The 15,793-nt window shown below is 39.1% G+C and overlaps 1 long non-coding RNA gene across 1 annotated transcript; it reads right to left on the bottom strand.

The window, feature by feature from the left end:
- Positions 1-10,422: 10,422 nt before the first annotated feature.
- LOC117483719 lies at positions 10,423-13,515 on the bottom strand. Its single transcript, XR_004556009.1, has 4 exons — positions 13,428-13,515; positions 12,052-12,212; positions 10,762-10,919; positions 10,423-10,517 (listed from the first exon to the last, which is right to left on the bottom strand). It is a non-coding gene; the product is annotated as an uncharacterized LOC117483719 (long non-coding RNA).
- Between the last annotated feature and the right edge of the window lie 2,278 nt (positions 13,516-15,793).

Here is a 15,793-nt window from a genome sequence, read left to right as displayed (position 1 = left end):
TGTAACCGGGGTGAAAAGGGTGTTACCTTTACTTAATTATGAATGTTGTTACATCAAGGCTGAAAATTAGGATGAGCGCAAACAGTCAAAAAGGTTTTTTTCCCTCCCGGAGCTACCAGCGCAGCCCCCCCCCCCCAGAACTTGTTTAATTTGTTATCACAATTACTAATGTCATGTTTTTTTTTATTCTTGAAGAGAATGTCTTTTTTTCTGGCATTCTTCCAGCATTAACACAAATAAGAATAACATTGAGAAAAATCTTTGAAGTAAATGGCTGTTGTTAAACGCTTCCCACATTTACTTCAATCGTTCAGTAGAAAAGATAAAAGTATCCCAGCAATACACAATAGAATATATAAAGAATAAATGAAAAATCTCTTCAAAAGACCAATACACTACAAAAACTGAAACTTATTGACATATAGGTAATATACATCAAAAAGGCTTCAAATGTATTCAGTATTGTATGAACATGTTTTAATTGGGGTGTGGACGTCACATCCAGTAGGGGGGTCCGGGGGTATGCTCCCCCGGGAAGAAATGTTTGAAAATGTAAAGTAAAATGCTTCAATCTGGTGCACTTTAAGCACACATTACTAGAGACTAGATCTAGGGGGTACAACTCTAAACACCCATATTAAAAAGATCGGTTTACATTTTAATAACCAAATATGTGAACATAACCAATAACCCATAGCCAATAACAAATAAATGTAACTTTTATTTTTGTTGTTCATTCATATCTTATTTTACCTAGTTAACATTTATTTATGCATATTTTTATATCTCTCAAGTTTTAAACGATATTTTTGGTTTACTGTCCTATAGTATACATTGAAATGATTTCAAACCTGTTTATCCAAATAATTATAAAGGAGTGCCTTGGAAATATTTGTTTACATAAATTGCATTTATCTCTCTCGCTCGCTCCCACGCCCACTTTAGCTGTGAGCTGCGGACGCCTGCTAAGCCAACACCCCCCACTTCATCACTTACAGCGCCCATCGTACAGGGCAAATGAAAAGTGTAACCGGGGTGAAAAGGGTGTTACCTTTACTTAATTATGAATGTTGTTACATCAAGGCTGAAAATTAGGATGAGCGCAAACAGTCAAAAAGGTTTTTTTTCCCCCCCAGATCTGGCGCCCTAGGCGACCGCCTATGTCGCCTATGCCAAAAAACGGCCCTGTACACCATGCTAAATGTATGTCTGCATAAAGCTGAGTTATGATCGGTCATAATAACACAGAATTTGGTGATGATTAAATAGTTTACAGTGAGATTTACTCCCATACTTTTGGCCATACTCACGCAGCCCTACAAATGAATTGAGATTTCCACACAAATGTTCTTTAGCAAGTGTGCAGAGCAGTGTTGAGTTAAAAAAGGAATTTGAAGGTTGGATATTTGTAAACCTTTTTTTTGTGTATATATATTAATAATTTAAGATGTAAATTAATTCCAGTTTATTTGTAGTACTTTCTATTTTTATTGTGACATTTGGTGGCATCAATGTGTGTATTTGATACAGATAATGGAGCAGTTGCTTTAGGGCCACAGTGTATATCCCTTAAGGTCAAATAATGAGATCCTCGACCTCCGCCCCCCTCTCGCACCTCCATACAGAGCCCCCCCACATATCAAATCCCAACTTAACCCCTGGCTACGACACCACGTATATATATACACCAACAATAGTGGGAACAGTCTTACATGTGTGAGTGGATGAACGTCTCGACACGAGGCGGAGTGAATGAACAATGTTTGAACTAAAATGGCCGCTCAGTACTACCGGGTCAGAGCGCAGCATATCCGGTGCGACAGCAGTGAGACGCTGCCCTCTAGTGGCCGGCGATAAACTCTTCAAATAGTTAAAATAGTGCAAGGAGAGAGGGTCTGTAGAATCAGAACATCCCCAAACCCAGGTGTGCAAATCTTACCTGAAACCCAACAATACAAATCTGCTTTCTTTACAGATTCAGATGACATGTTTTATGAGTCTTGCACAAACTAATCAATGTGAAAAGGCTCCATGAAATAATACTACTCTTCTTCAAAAGTAGAGACTTGTTTTTTTATTTATAAATGTCTCATGTTTATTTGAGTTGTACTGACTTGGGGTCTGAATGCCTTAATGATATGTTTCCACTTCATGAATTAGCACAAACTGTTTTAAGAAGGTATGACTTTTTGAAAAAACTGCTAAAGGTGTTTGAAGAAATGAATGCAATATTTAGCTTTTTCATTATATATTACTTTATGCACAGGCTTTTTATATTTCTGTCTTTGATCACAAACAGATCCTTAAAGAAACTCCAGGAGTATGGCATCTGATCAATTGGGTTCATGTTTGCCTGAAATCTGTTTTGCAGAACTCACACAAGTAAAAGTCCTGCATTCAAAATGTTACTCAAGTACTCAGATCTTGTACTTGTGTATCTTTTGTGTGTGTGTGTGTGTGTGTGTGTGTGTGTGTGTGTGTGTGTGTGTGTGTGTGTGTGTGTGTGTGTGTGTGTGTGTGTGTGTGAAGCTCTGTTGGGATTGGCTGCTGCTGCTGAGGTGGAATTTTCGTGAGATTTTTAAACGTGTAATAACAAGTTTCTCCGGAGAAAATTAAGTGCGCTGTGAATCTCTGTCAGCCTCTGAGCACCAAGGGTGTGTGTGTGTGTGTGTGTGTGTGTGTGTGTGTGTGTGTGTGTGTGTGTGTGTGTGTGTGTGTGTGTGTGTGTCTCTGTCAGCCTCTGAGCTCTGTAGGGAAAAACACAGTGATACAAAGTTGCACTTATATAACTGAGGAGCTTGAATTTGAGTTTTAACTTCAGATACGAAAACACATGAATCAAAAATATAAAACAATATTATTACCAGAGAGTACTCAGACGTTGTATTGTACTTGGGTAAAAGTAGAAGTACTCAGAACTTGTACTTGAGTAAAAGTAGAAGTACCAGAGTGTAGGAGTACTCAGTTACAGTAAAAGTCCTGTATTCAAAATGTTCCTCAAGCTAAAGTAGAACATTATAAATACATGTAGTGGACTAAAAGTACACCATTTACCTCAGAACTGTAGAGGGGTAGAAGTACTAAGTAGTATACAATGGAAATACTCAAGTAAAGTAGTGTTTATGTTCTAAAAATTGTACTTAAGTCACAGTACTTGAGTAAATGTACTTAGTTACTTTACACCACTGGTAATAATTCATATTTTAATATCACAAATGTGACAGTTTACAATCACCATAACCAAACTAAAACAGTGCTCAGTTGAATAAATACTGTATATAAAGTAAACACAAAAAAAAAAAATACCAGAACTTTTGATATGTTGTTCTGATAGATATGAACATTTTGGAGAACTTAAAGTATAATGATGAATATCTTCCAACTTTAAAAGCACCAAAGATCTGCAGCAGAAAATAACCCCTAAAACATATTGACTCATATTTAAACAACGTTTGTCCAAATCTTCAGCGTCCATGAAATAGTTTACCCTTAAAAAATTAGAGAAGATATTTATTTTAGTGCGTATTTGAATGTAGTCAATACTAATGTAAACATGTTTGTGGTAAACAAGCTTTTTTACAGTAAACATTTATACAATCTTAAACATTTGTACAATGCAGTCACACAATGTAAAAGTTCCTTCATTTTTCACACGTGTTTTCAAGTCATCATTTGATCCGTAAAGCTGATTCCCGTTGTCAAAAACAATGACAAAGAAAACAAGACTCAATAACGCCTAAAACCAACATTATTTAAATTCTGTGTACTGTGTTTATAATGTTCCTGAGGTAGGTGAGAATACATCTGGTTTTAAAATAGTGATATAAAAAGATGTAGCCAGGATAAGTATCAAATAGTACCGATGGTATGTATTACTTCATCGCTTTTGTTGATGTAATACTCATTTTCGCCACAAGAGGGGAAACAATGCTTGGGGAAATTAAAGTCAGCCTCTTGTGGCCAAAATGAAAACTACAACACACAGAAAACCACTCAAACTTAGAAGTAATGGTTAGAAAATAATAAATTAAAAATGTCACCGTGCATCTTTGTTTCCCTGCCAATGTTTTTACAGATTACAAATAAAATAGGGAGCTGAATAAATAATAAAATGTGTTTTTAACGGATTATTTTTCATTTAGGAACTGAAATATGTATTTATATTTATTCCATTCACCTGTAAACTTTTCCCCTGTGATGTTTGTACAGATTTAGTTTTTTTAAACAGAACTAAGACACATATTCCCTTTCTTTTCACCTCTTCTTATCTCATAAACACAGGAGAGAAAACCCTTTGGATCAGACTTAGAAAACAGAAAGATAAAACTGTCCTCTCAGTGCTTTAATAACTGTAATCACTGAAACTGTGATGTGATGGAGAAGTTGTGTCCAGTCTCACAGACCATAATATGTTATTTAACATATCCTTAAAATAGTTTAAATAAGTTATAAATACATATAAAAGCACTATTTCTTGCTGTTTTAATGAAAATAAAAAAAACTTCTCCACCATTTAAACCAAAGCAAACTCCTCGTATGTGTAATAATAATAATAATAATAATAATATTAATTCATTCTATTTAGAGGCGCCTTTCAAAGCACTCAAGGACACCTTACAATTCATAAAATGAGGTTTAAGACAGCACAAAAGGAGTAACGTGTTTTGGACGTAATATGGTCTTTGTTGACATTAGCACAACTCACCTTGTGGTAAACCTGAGAGAGAGAGAGAAAGAGTTTGAGCATATCTGAGACCCATAATATATGCCTAAAAATAGCATGATAGGAGATCTTTAAAGTTACTTAACTGTATATAATTGTATTTGTATCTTTGATTTTATCTTTAAGTTTATTAATCTCTAATCTATGTGAATCTGTGCGGTCCTGTAATACTGAATTTCCCCACAGGGATTAATAAAGGTCCGTCTTATTTTATCTGCTCAAAGATTGTTGGTCCACCCTGCCAGAGGCTTTCTGACTCAGCATCCCATAATAACCTGAGAGGCTCCAACAGCATCACCTGGGACCCACAGCATGCTCTGAGCAGAGAATCTGAACTGCTACCATCTGATGGAGATTCAATAAAGTCAGCCTGAAGCATCCTTTGTGCTCCAGTCGGTCCTCTCAGTAAACACAGAGCTCCAGATCAGATGCACGCTGAAGGCTCTTTGAGCAGCTCTCACTGATCCTGCTGTTATGTTACATGTTTGTTGTTCACGTATTGTGTCTTGATATTTGTCTGTTGATGTTACAGATGGAGCTGCTGTGATGCAAGTCACATTTCAGACCTGATCTGACCATTAAAGTATTATCGTATGAAGTTGACTTGACAGATGAAAAATAGCTAACTCTGGCACCTTTACAGACATTTTGATTAATGTTTAGTTTAGTTTATTTGTTCATAGTGTCGTGGACAGTCCCCATTGATCAACTGTCACAAAAAACAGTAAATGGGGCAGCTTTAGCCAACATTACTAATTTCCAGCTGTTGTCCCCGGCCAGATGATAATGGACACCTTTTTCAAATCACAACACATCAACATCATTAGTTATAAAGAAAGGATGAAAGACAAGTAGATAGAGGTGAAAGGATAAAAGAGAACAATCAAATGCAAAGAACACGCGTTACTACACACATGTCCCGTGGCGTTTCTATATGTACAATAGTGGTGGGGCACGAAAAACCGTAGATGTTTATATACAGTATATATAAGCTTCTGGCTATCCATGGCTCCGATAGAGAGAGTAGGGGTGTTGAAATTAATCGTTTCTATGATGCATCGTTATGCGGACGTGAACGATTCTGCATCGATGCAGGGACAGAACATTAATAGCATAGTAACGTTGCTTCCTGATCTTCCGGCCGCGGCTGGACAATAACGTTTTTTTTCTTTTTCTGTCACACGAATATCAAATCGGTCGGTGACGCAGAGATCAGGGAACAGAAGTGACAGCGGCACAGCGACTCCAAACACGGAGCAGTCTGCTTCATCCACCAACACAAGAACACCAGTCCAGAACCAAAAGGAGAATGACCCGCTCTGAATCAGTCCGTGTCGCTGCGGCTCAGAGACACACATCTATTTATGTTTTTGAAAAACACTTGTTGTCGTCATGTCAGGTTTTTGGTGAATTTAATTAAGTCTTGGATTGCAGTCAGGCGTGCCGGATTCATTTTAGAAGTGGGGGGGCCAAAAAAGTGCGTGTGTATGGCCCAATCCCAAACAATATGAGGTGTGATTTGTGCCAAAGAACAGATAACTAAGCTCACTGAGCGGAGAACTGACGTGTCAATGTGCGCCAACGCCTCCATCAATTTTGAATGGGTTGACGTACAATTCAGGCGACGTCACGACGTTGTCAGACGTCAGACGTCACGGCGACGTATCATAGGTGCGCTCAAAGTACGCGCTCAAAGTACGCGCTCAAAGTACGCGCTCAAAGTACGCGCTCACGTGGCGGCGGCGTAGCTTAGAAAGTGCTATCTTAGATATGCGTGTTGATAACGTACGTGTGGATAAGCGCGTGAATAACGTACGTCTCGCCTCCATTAGCATTGTATAGCATTATCCTATATTATATTTTTCGAATGATTCCGCTCCTACAGTAGTTTGGAGAGTGTTACAGGTACACTTTCTCATCGGCACAGTATTGGTATCAGAAGAGAGGGGAATAATCATTAATAATCATTAGTATGAGAATATTTGCTGGTGTTGTACTCAAGACCGGTCTCCAGACCACTTTTTAACGGTATTGGTCTCGGAATCGACTGCATTTGGTTTCGTATTGTCTCTGTATCGGACCTATAGGACTCGAGATTTTATGTCAAGACCGGTTAAGACCACGGCTGTGGCTGGGGATGTGATGAGGATCGGGAACCGAAATCCGGTTCCGATTTGGAACAAAAAACAATTGTCCGGTACGGGGATTAATAAGAGTTGTGTCTAGCAGCTCTCTCTCTCTCTGCTCGGGAACAGCTGATCGCTGCACGGCGATTAGCTGTCCCTCCCTCCCTCAAGGGTGTGTGTCTGTGTGTCTCATTCACTGTCCCTCAGGTTGTAGCATGTTTCGATTGCCAGTTTGTGGCTTGTATGTCTTGTGAACGCAACGCTGGCATGATGTGATGTGGCCTGCTGACATGGCCTCTAATGGCACATTTCCACTACACGGTCGGCCTCGGCCACACTCGGTACGGCTCGGTACGGCTTGGCCTTAACAGGGCCGACTCACTTCATGCTGCGCTTCCATTACAGTTTAGGAACTGGGGTAGTTACTATAGTAATGCAGTGTAGGCGGAGCCGTGACGTCATCTTCAATGAGAACTCCAGAAACACAACACAGCCGTTAGCTGTTAGCACTCAGAGCTCACAGCTCCTCATATCTGTTCAGAAACTAGACAAAAGTTAAACAAGTACAAACCACAGACTGCCTGTGTCATGGTGAATACAGTCGCTGGTTTATTCATGTCTGTATAGGCCGTTGTTGTGAGTGTGGACGGTCGGAGCATATACTGCGTTAGCTTAGCCAATCTCCATCTAGAAAAATACGCATTTTAAAAGGTGTTTCTCCTGCCGTCTGTCTGCAGACTTGACAAAGCATTAATTCATGGTTTTTACTAACCGGTATCAGTATGTTGTTACTTCGGCATCATTTTGAAAACGTGTATTACAATTAAATCACGGTCAAATATGTCCATCTTGTTGTAGTTGTAGCCGCCTTGCCAGCGCTCCTCTCTCTAGTTTAGCATACTCAGCCCGACTCAGCCCTGTTTGTTGGCCCCGATAGAACCACAATTTTCTCGGGCCAGAAAAGACGTGAAAAAGTGGCCCCGGGCCGGGCCGGGCCGGAACTAGGCCTAGTGGAAGCGCAACCAAAAACGGGCACGGCACGACACGGCACGCTTAAAGCGAGCTCCGCGCTGTAGTGGAACTGCGCCATAATAAACACACAGGACTAAAATAATACGTGTTTAATTCAGCCCAGATGCGGTGACTGCAGGCCAAATCCATTAATGCGGCATATATTGAAGGTGTTCAAAGTTGCACCGGTATGAAGCGCAGTGAGAACCACGCACCTGTCAGACCAGACCTTTATATATACAGTCTATGTGTCAGACTGGCGAATGGGCACATTTAAATTTCAGGAGAATAATGAAGATGTGATTGGTTGTTCCACTCTCCGTTTCTCACGAGACCAGCGCGCTGCTGTTTACATTAGTGTGGACTGGACCGACTGAAACTGACGGCAAGGTTAATTATTGTGGAAGGATGGACCCCCATCCTGCAAAAAAAGGCAGCGAAATGTGCTAAAATCACTGATTTATTCAGAACCCCCTATGGTATAGAATGACGAAGCAGAAAGTAAGTGAGCGAACATTATGAGCCACATTTCTTTCTATATTGTAGCCTGATGTGCACATCGACTGTCAACAAAACAGTTTCTCAGTCCAATGCTAAGTTAGTGGCAGGCCCTGTGTGACTGGAGACTATAAGGCTACACAAAACCCAAACATGTCCTTAATGTTACTCAAGGCAAATATATGTAATATAACCGTTAGACTGCAGCTAACTGTGGGGCTACAAACCCCTCACTCTGTGAGTGAATAACTTGAGATGGTTATGTTGTCTAAAGGGGAGACACTCATTATGGTATTACGCCATGCAAATACAGGGTCAACTAAGTGATAAAATAAGTGTTGCATAATGTATGTTCTTGAATAATGTTATTTCATAAATAGTTGTTAATGTAATGATTACATGTTCTCCTTATTCAGTTCCACTATCAGATGATGCTGATGGTGATGACCCTGAGGGAGAGATGCAGAGCTCAGTGGACAGAACTGGCAGGTACAGAGGAAACTGTTTCAATAGGCTATGTCTATGAAAACACTGAACAAACCAAAGGAAATGTAATGACAACAGTATAAGCAAGCTATGTTCATGTTCTCTCAATAAGTTACTATAGTTATTGATCAGAGTTTAATCCATTTGAGGTCCACCCCCAAATAAAACATGTTCACATGGAAAGGTTCCCAAATACATATGCACACCTTTTTTTTAACAATATCCTATGTCCATATGTTTCTATTTAAGTAGTAGGTTCAAACTGTAGGGCTATCACTACGGGCAGCAACGTTGTAAATATTGACGATACATCCAGCAAAACGCCCCCAAACAAAACTGGTAGTGGCCTGGCTGGGTGTATGATTCCCGGCCTGCTATGGTCCCAGTCCGGCCCTGCTGACACATCACACACCCGTACACTACACACATTACTGATTAACTGATATCACAATTGAGTTACTCTCTTTAAATAAATATACTGTAATTGGAAAATAATCATGTGTGGTGTCCTTGTTTTGTCCGTCCTTGAGCCAGGGCTCCCTATTGTTGTATAGGTTAATGGTGTGTGTAACACAAACATAATAAATCATTGGATAGTGTTATATAATAGAAATAAACTAATGTATTAAGACTCAGTGCGAGTTATTACTTTCTTCCTTTACTTGGCATTCTTCAAAAATATACAGACATTGCAGCACATCGTTTCACGTCTTTGTACAGCCTTTCTCAGCAGTAGAGTGCAATGTGTTGGCGAACCTTTGTTTCCTCCTGACAGCTCACTTAAAGGTATACTCAATTCAATTCAATAGCTTTATTAGCATGACCTCAGTTACATATAGTATTGCCAAAGCTCTGTATAGTTGCAACATCTATACAAAATATATATATATACAATATATATATACTCCCCCTTGTGGCCAAAGGGGGACACAACTCTTGTCTTCAGACGTATGCTTGAGTGCAGCAAAATGTAGCACAGTGACTATTTTGTCAACTCAACATCATAAAACAATACATATTTTAGTAAACGGGACATTATAATCTCCGCACATTAACTCTATATTTGCCTCTGCCATGGTGCCAAAATGAAATAAAATAAACAATATATAGGGGTTGCTTCTTCTCTGAACTTCTATGTATACTGCATCCCTCCAAATCAAATAAACCATAAACAAATACATAAAGTCGTGTTCACTGCAGCGATCTATTTCACACAGAAAACTTTATGAAAACTTGGTGATATACAGTTTTCTCCTGGAGACCAAGGGAAGACAGGCTTCTCCTGTTTTTTCAGCCTTTGTTATCATTTGATAATTAAAAATATATATTTTTGTCTGTGGTTGTTTTTTGCATTCAGGGCATACAAGAGGTGTAACATTATTTTAATACCAAAACTATATTGAAATAGAGTCTAGCTTGAACAGCAACGTAGCTGTAACATTACTGGGTTATTTGGTGATAACTACCAAAGTAAAGTAACTTCAGACGCAGACGTCACGTAGCTTCTCAGACGAGAGGGGTGGCGACGAGAGTGTCACGTTACTTCTCTCGCGGCATAGTTCACGGCATGGTAGGCGACGACCGACACGATTGTCTGCTCAGTGAGTTCGCTCTTTGGCACAAATCACACCTCATAGACCTAAGGTCAGCACACTGCTGAACATACTCATCGCCTGCACACACACACACACACACCCACACACACACACACACACACACACACACACACACACACACACACACACACACACACACACACACACACACACACACACACACACACACACAGTAAAAAGGTAGAAGTATTTTATATACAAACGTCCGTATCTCTCGTAAACATGTCGGTGTTAAATGAACATAAGGAAGCAACATGTTGGCACTGAACTCAATCAGACGTATTGAGGATGATATTGATACCTGCTGGAACTGAGGCGAGCTGAGAGTGTTGTTCAGCTCCTCGCTGCTCTGAGGGAGAGACTCTCCGGAGGGGAGGAAGGGAGAGAGACGCTGCTGCACCTCGGGGTGAGACAGGATGGGAGCCATGACCTCCGGGGTGAGCACGCTGGACAGATCCACTGCAGAAACCACATCTGTGCTTTAGCAAAGGTACAAGTACTCAGATCTGTGCTTTAGTAAAGGTACAAGTACTCAGATCTGTGCTTTAGCAAAGGTACAAGTACTCAGATCGGTGCTTTAGCAAAGGTACAAGAACTCACATCTGTGCTTTAGTAAAGGTACAAGTACTCACATCTGTGCTTTAGTAAAGGTACAAGTACTCACATCTGTGCTTTAGCAAAGGTACAAGTACTCAGATCTGTGCTTTAGCAAAGGTACAAGTACTCAAATCTGTGCTTTAGCAAAGGTACAAGTACTCAGATCTGTGCTTTAGTAAAGGTACAAGTACTCAGATCTGTGCTTTAGCAAAGGTACAAGTACTCAGATCTGTGCTTTAGCAAAGGTACAAGTACTCAGATCTGTGCTTTAGTAAAGGTACAAGTACTCACATCTGTGCTTTAGTAAAGGTACAAGCACTCACATCTGTGCTTTAGTAAAGGCACAAGTACTCAGATCTGTGCTTTAGTAAAGGTACAAGTACTCAGATCTGTGCTTTAGTAAAGGTACAAGTACTCAGATCTGTGCTTTAGTAAAGGTACAAGTACTCAGATATGTGCTTTAGTAAAGGTACAAGTACTCAGATCTGTGCTTTAGTAAAGGTACAAGTACTCAGATCTGTGCTTTAGTAAAGGTACAAGTACTCAGATCTGTGCTTTAGTAAAGGTACAAGTACTCAGATCTGTGCTTTAGTAAAGGTACAAGTACTCAGATCTGTGCTTTAGCAAAGGTACAAGTACTCAGATCTGTGCTTTAGCAAAGGTACAAGTACTCACATCTGTGCTTTAGCAAAGGTACAAGTACTCACATCTGTGCTTTAGCAAAGGTACAAGTACTCACATCTGTGCTTTAGCAAAGGTACAAGTACTCAGATCTGTGCTTTAGTAAAGGTACAAGTACTCAGATCTGTGCTTTAGTAAGGTACAAGTACTCAGATATGTGCTTTAGTAAAGGTACAAGTACTCACATCTGTGCTTTAGCAAAGGTACAAGTACTCAGATCTGTGCTTTAGCAAAGGTACAAGTACTCAGATCTGTGCTTTAGTAAAGGTACAAGTACTCACATCTGTGCTTTAGTAAAGGTACAAGTACTCACATCTGTGCTTTAGCAAAGGTACAAGTACTCAGATCTGTGCTTTAGTAAAGGTGACGGAGGTGTTGGTGGGGGTGACGGGAGTGATGGGGGTGGTGGGAACCTGGGCGGAGCCGAGGCGGCTGGAGGCTGAGGAGGAGGTGGGGGTGACGGCTGTGGACGGGCTGAGAGGAGAGAGAGGAACAAAAGTGGGTCATTTTATATATATATATATATTATTTATTTATTTACCTATGTAATCTTGTATTTCTATTATATTTATTACATATTATTATTTTTTTAAATGTATTTTTTTTCTTTATTCACCAATGTATTATTTTTGTATTTGTACTAATTATTATAATTTTGTTCCATCATTATTATTTCTATTATTGTAATTTGTATGGCTTCATCTGATGTTTGTCAGGATTCTTGCAACTGTTTTTACTTGAACATCACTGGTACATTTTTTATATGTTTTAAATGTATTTACTTTTATTATTCTCCTGTGTATTATCTGCATCAAATACTGCCATGACATTATAAATAAATATATAATATTTTACATTACACTTCATTTAGCTGACGCTTTTATCCAAAGCAACTTACAATGACCAATTACAGGGACATTCTCCCTGGAGTAACTAAGGGCTAAGTGCCTTACTCAAGGACACACTAGTGGTGGTGTTCCTGGTGGGATTTGAACTCACAACCTTCCGATCTTCAGCCCACCTCACTATCCATTAGACCACCACGATCACTATCACTATAATATCCACTGAATAAAATGTTTAACAAACATCTGTTAGGATTTTTAACTTCCACACACTTCAACTAAATAAAATAACTCAAATTATAAAAATGTTCTGTATTTTCTGAACACTTTTCTTAATTTTATTTGGCATTTAATTATTTTGTGCAGGAAACCATAGCATGTATTTTCCCCCATAAGGTAATATGGGAAAATGTCTCCCTCTGGTGGAGAATAGTCGCAAGTTTATTTTTAAAGCCAGGGCCCTGAAGTACTTTATAGATCCCAATTTGGGACATGTTTGTGTTGCAGCGGCATAAAAAGACATGGCATTGTACAATACAAATTAAAATACAAGAAAGTAGAAAAAATACATGTTGAATTTACAAATGAACAATAACAAGATATAAAGCAAGTCTATTATACAGGGATGGATTTTATAAAAATGGGTCTCGAATGGAACATATTTTATTCGGCTAAACGCTTATTATGGACTTTTGATAGGAGCTGAGGTCACACTTTCATAATTAAATCAAAACCGTGTACGTTAAAAAAAATAAAAAAATATGCCACCAAGTAGTCCACACACACCGTCAGCAGCTGTTTGGAGTAAATGTAGTGTTATAAAAATATGTAATATTAAAGTGACCTGGTGGAGGAGTTGCTGGCTGCAGGGACACTGCTGGAGCTGCTGCTGCCCAGCAGGTTAGCCAATCCTGGGCCAGCGAGGGCCCCGAGGCCCCCTGAGGGCGAAACATCACGTTATCATCTGAGAGAAACTAACCATAAATAACATTCATGACATATTGTTAGAGCCAGTATTTCGTTTTTATAAGAAAGGCCACCTAATCGTGACGTCTGTAGTCAACCAGAGTATAAAAGACTACAATTCCCACGTCGCCTCCTTTAAAGTGACAGAGATGGGAAACCTGTCAGAAGGACGGCGTCGAGGAACAGTTTCTAACCGTTCAACTTTTAAGTTATGAAGTTATATAAGCCTCATCAAGACAGAAAGAATACCTAAGTTGTTTGTTATTTTATTTGCCTCTTTGTTTGACTATTGTAAAGCCCTCTTTTCTTTCTTGCATGTGTAAAAGTTTGTTATTTTATTTTGAGCAAACCACATCTCTCGTCTCTTCAACTGTAAGTAATGTAAGTTATAAAATGTCTGTTTTAAAGCGTCTAGTGGCTTGATAGATAAACAAGGAAGGAAGCCACGACAGATACACTCTGTGAGTTTCTCCTCCGTACCGATCCCGCCCAGGTCCAGTCGGTCCGATGAGCTGCATCAGCTGGTTGTGGCTCATATTACCCAGAAGGCTTTGCAGGCCGCCCTCACCTGCACGGGAGAACAAGAAAATCCAGCATGACATTAAGAAAATGTATAAAGAAAGCGTAACTAGACAGTATGAAGTGGACTTGTGATGGTTTATGTTTCAGTATTTGTAACTGTGACATAATAATGCTTTTATTTTACTTTTTTATGGTTATTTAATTTTTTTCTTTTTTAAGAAGGGGCAGGTAAAATAAGATGTACTTCTCCCTGCTCCTTTCCACCATGCGCTATAAAAACTAAACTGAAAAAACAACCAGTATACGTGTACATGTTGAGTTTATTTAATCAGAATCAGAATCCCTTTATTAGTCCCACAGAGGATACATGTACATTGTTACAGCAGAAAGAGCCAGAGACAGCTTCATGTTACCTAAAGCATGCATACAACAAAGTATTAAAGATTAAAAAAAGAAATGATAATAGGTGTTATAGTCTGTGTTGTTGTGAGGGGGGTCTACTAGGGGTCGTGGTGGTTATATAGTCTGACCGCTGCAGGAAGGAAGGACCTGCGGTATCTCTCTAATGTGTAGGTGGTCCAATACTTTTGTCTATATTGTGTATAATTGAGTATCATCCTCATAACAATGAAAATGTCCCGAGTGATTCCTTATTGCCTAAAGGAAGCGTATATAATGTGAACACAATAGGTCCAAGCTCTGAGCCCTTATGCTTTGCTGTGGCAGAACTGGCTGGATCAAATCAAACAGAACTCTAAACACATTTTCAGCTCTGCACACAATCTGCAATTCAACTCTGCACTTTCTAAAACACTGCACACGGTTCTCTGAGTAACACACAGAGATCTGACATATTCACCTGTCAGCCATTTTCAACACACTGCCATTAAACATGCTACACATATGAGCCAATGAACAGATACACATGCCAGCTGACCGTTAATGCCTGGCTGCTTTACTGCTGACTCATCAATCAGGATATAAGTACAAGAAGTGGGATATTTATTTTAAAAATGTGTTTTTTTATCACAGAGCTGAGAAAATAATATTTATTATAAAAAAATCAAATATCCTGTTTATGAAATACAAAAGAAAAAAAAAATATTTAAGAACAAATTAACATTAAATTTAAGCAAAACAAATATTATGCTATTTGGAAAACATAAAACAAATCCTCAGGTGCAATTAATACTAGATAACATAAACATAGAAAGAGTATATGAAATGAAGTTCCTTGGTGTGGTTTGAGACCACAAGATCAGCTGGAAACCTCATATCAATCATGTAAAAGCAAAACTGGCTAAGACTATCTCAATATTGGGGAAAGCAAGACACATTCTGGACTACAACTCATTATGCTCTGTATAATACACTCATATTGCCATGTCTGAGTTACTGTGTGGCAGAGGTGGGACCAAGTCATTGTTTTGCAAGTCAGAGTCAAGTCTCAAGTCTTTGCGCTCAAGTCCGAGTCAAGTCTCAAGTCTTTGCGCTCAAGTCCGAGTCAAGTCTCAAGTCAAGTCTCAAGTCAGGATGGGAAATTTCAAGTCAAGTCCAAGTCCTAAACTTTGACAAAACGAGTCTTAAACAAGTCATTATGTGCTTTTCAACAAATGTAATGACATCGATCAACAGAATAATACTTAATAATCAAACTGCTCTTTATTAGTCACATTAATCATTTAATAATCCATTTTCTCTCGGCTGGTAAAGTAACGTGTT

This window comes from Trematomus bernacchii, unplaced genomic scaffold (genome assembly GCF_902827165.1).
Source record: "Trematomus bernacchii unplaced genomic scaffold, fTreBer1.1, whole genome shotgun sequence".
Classification (NCBI taxonomy): domain Eukaryota; kingdom Metazoa; phylum Chordata; class Actinopteri; order Perciformes; family Nototheniidae; genus Trematomus; species Trematomus bernacchii.
Note: the sequence above shows the minus strand (reverse complement) of the source record. Positions and strands in the feature narration are given on the sequence as shown.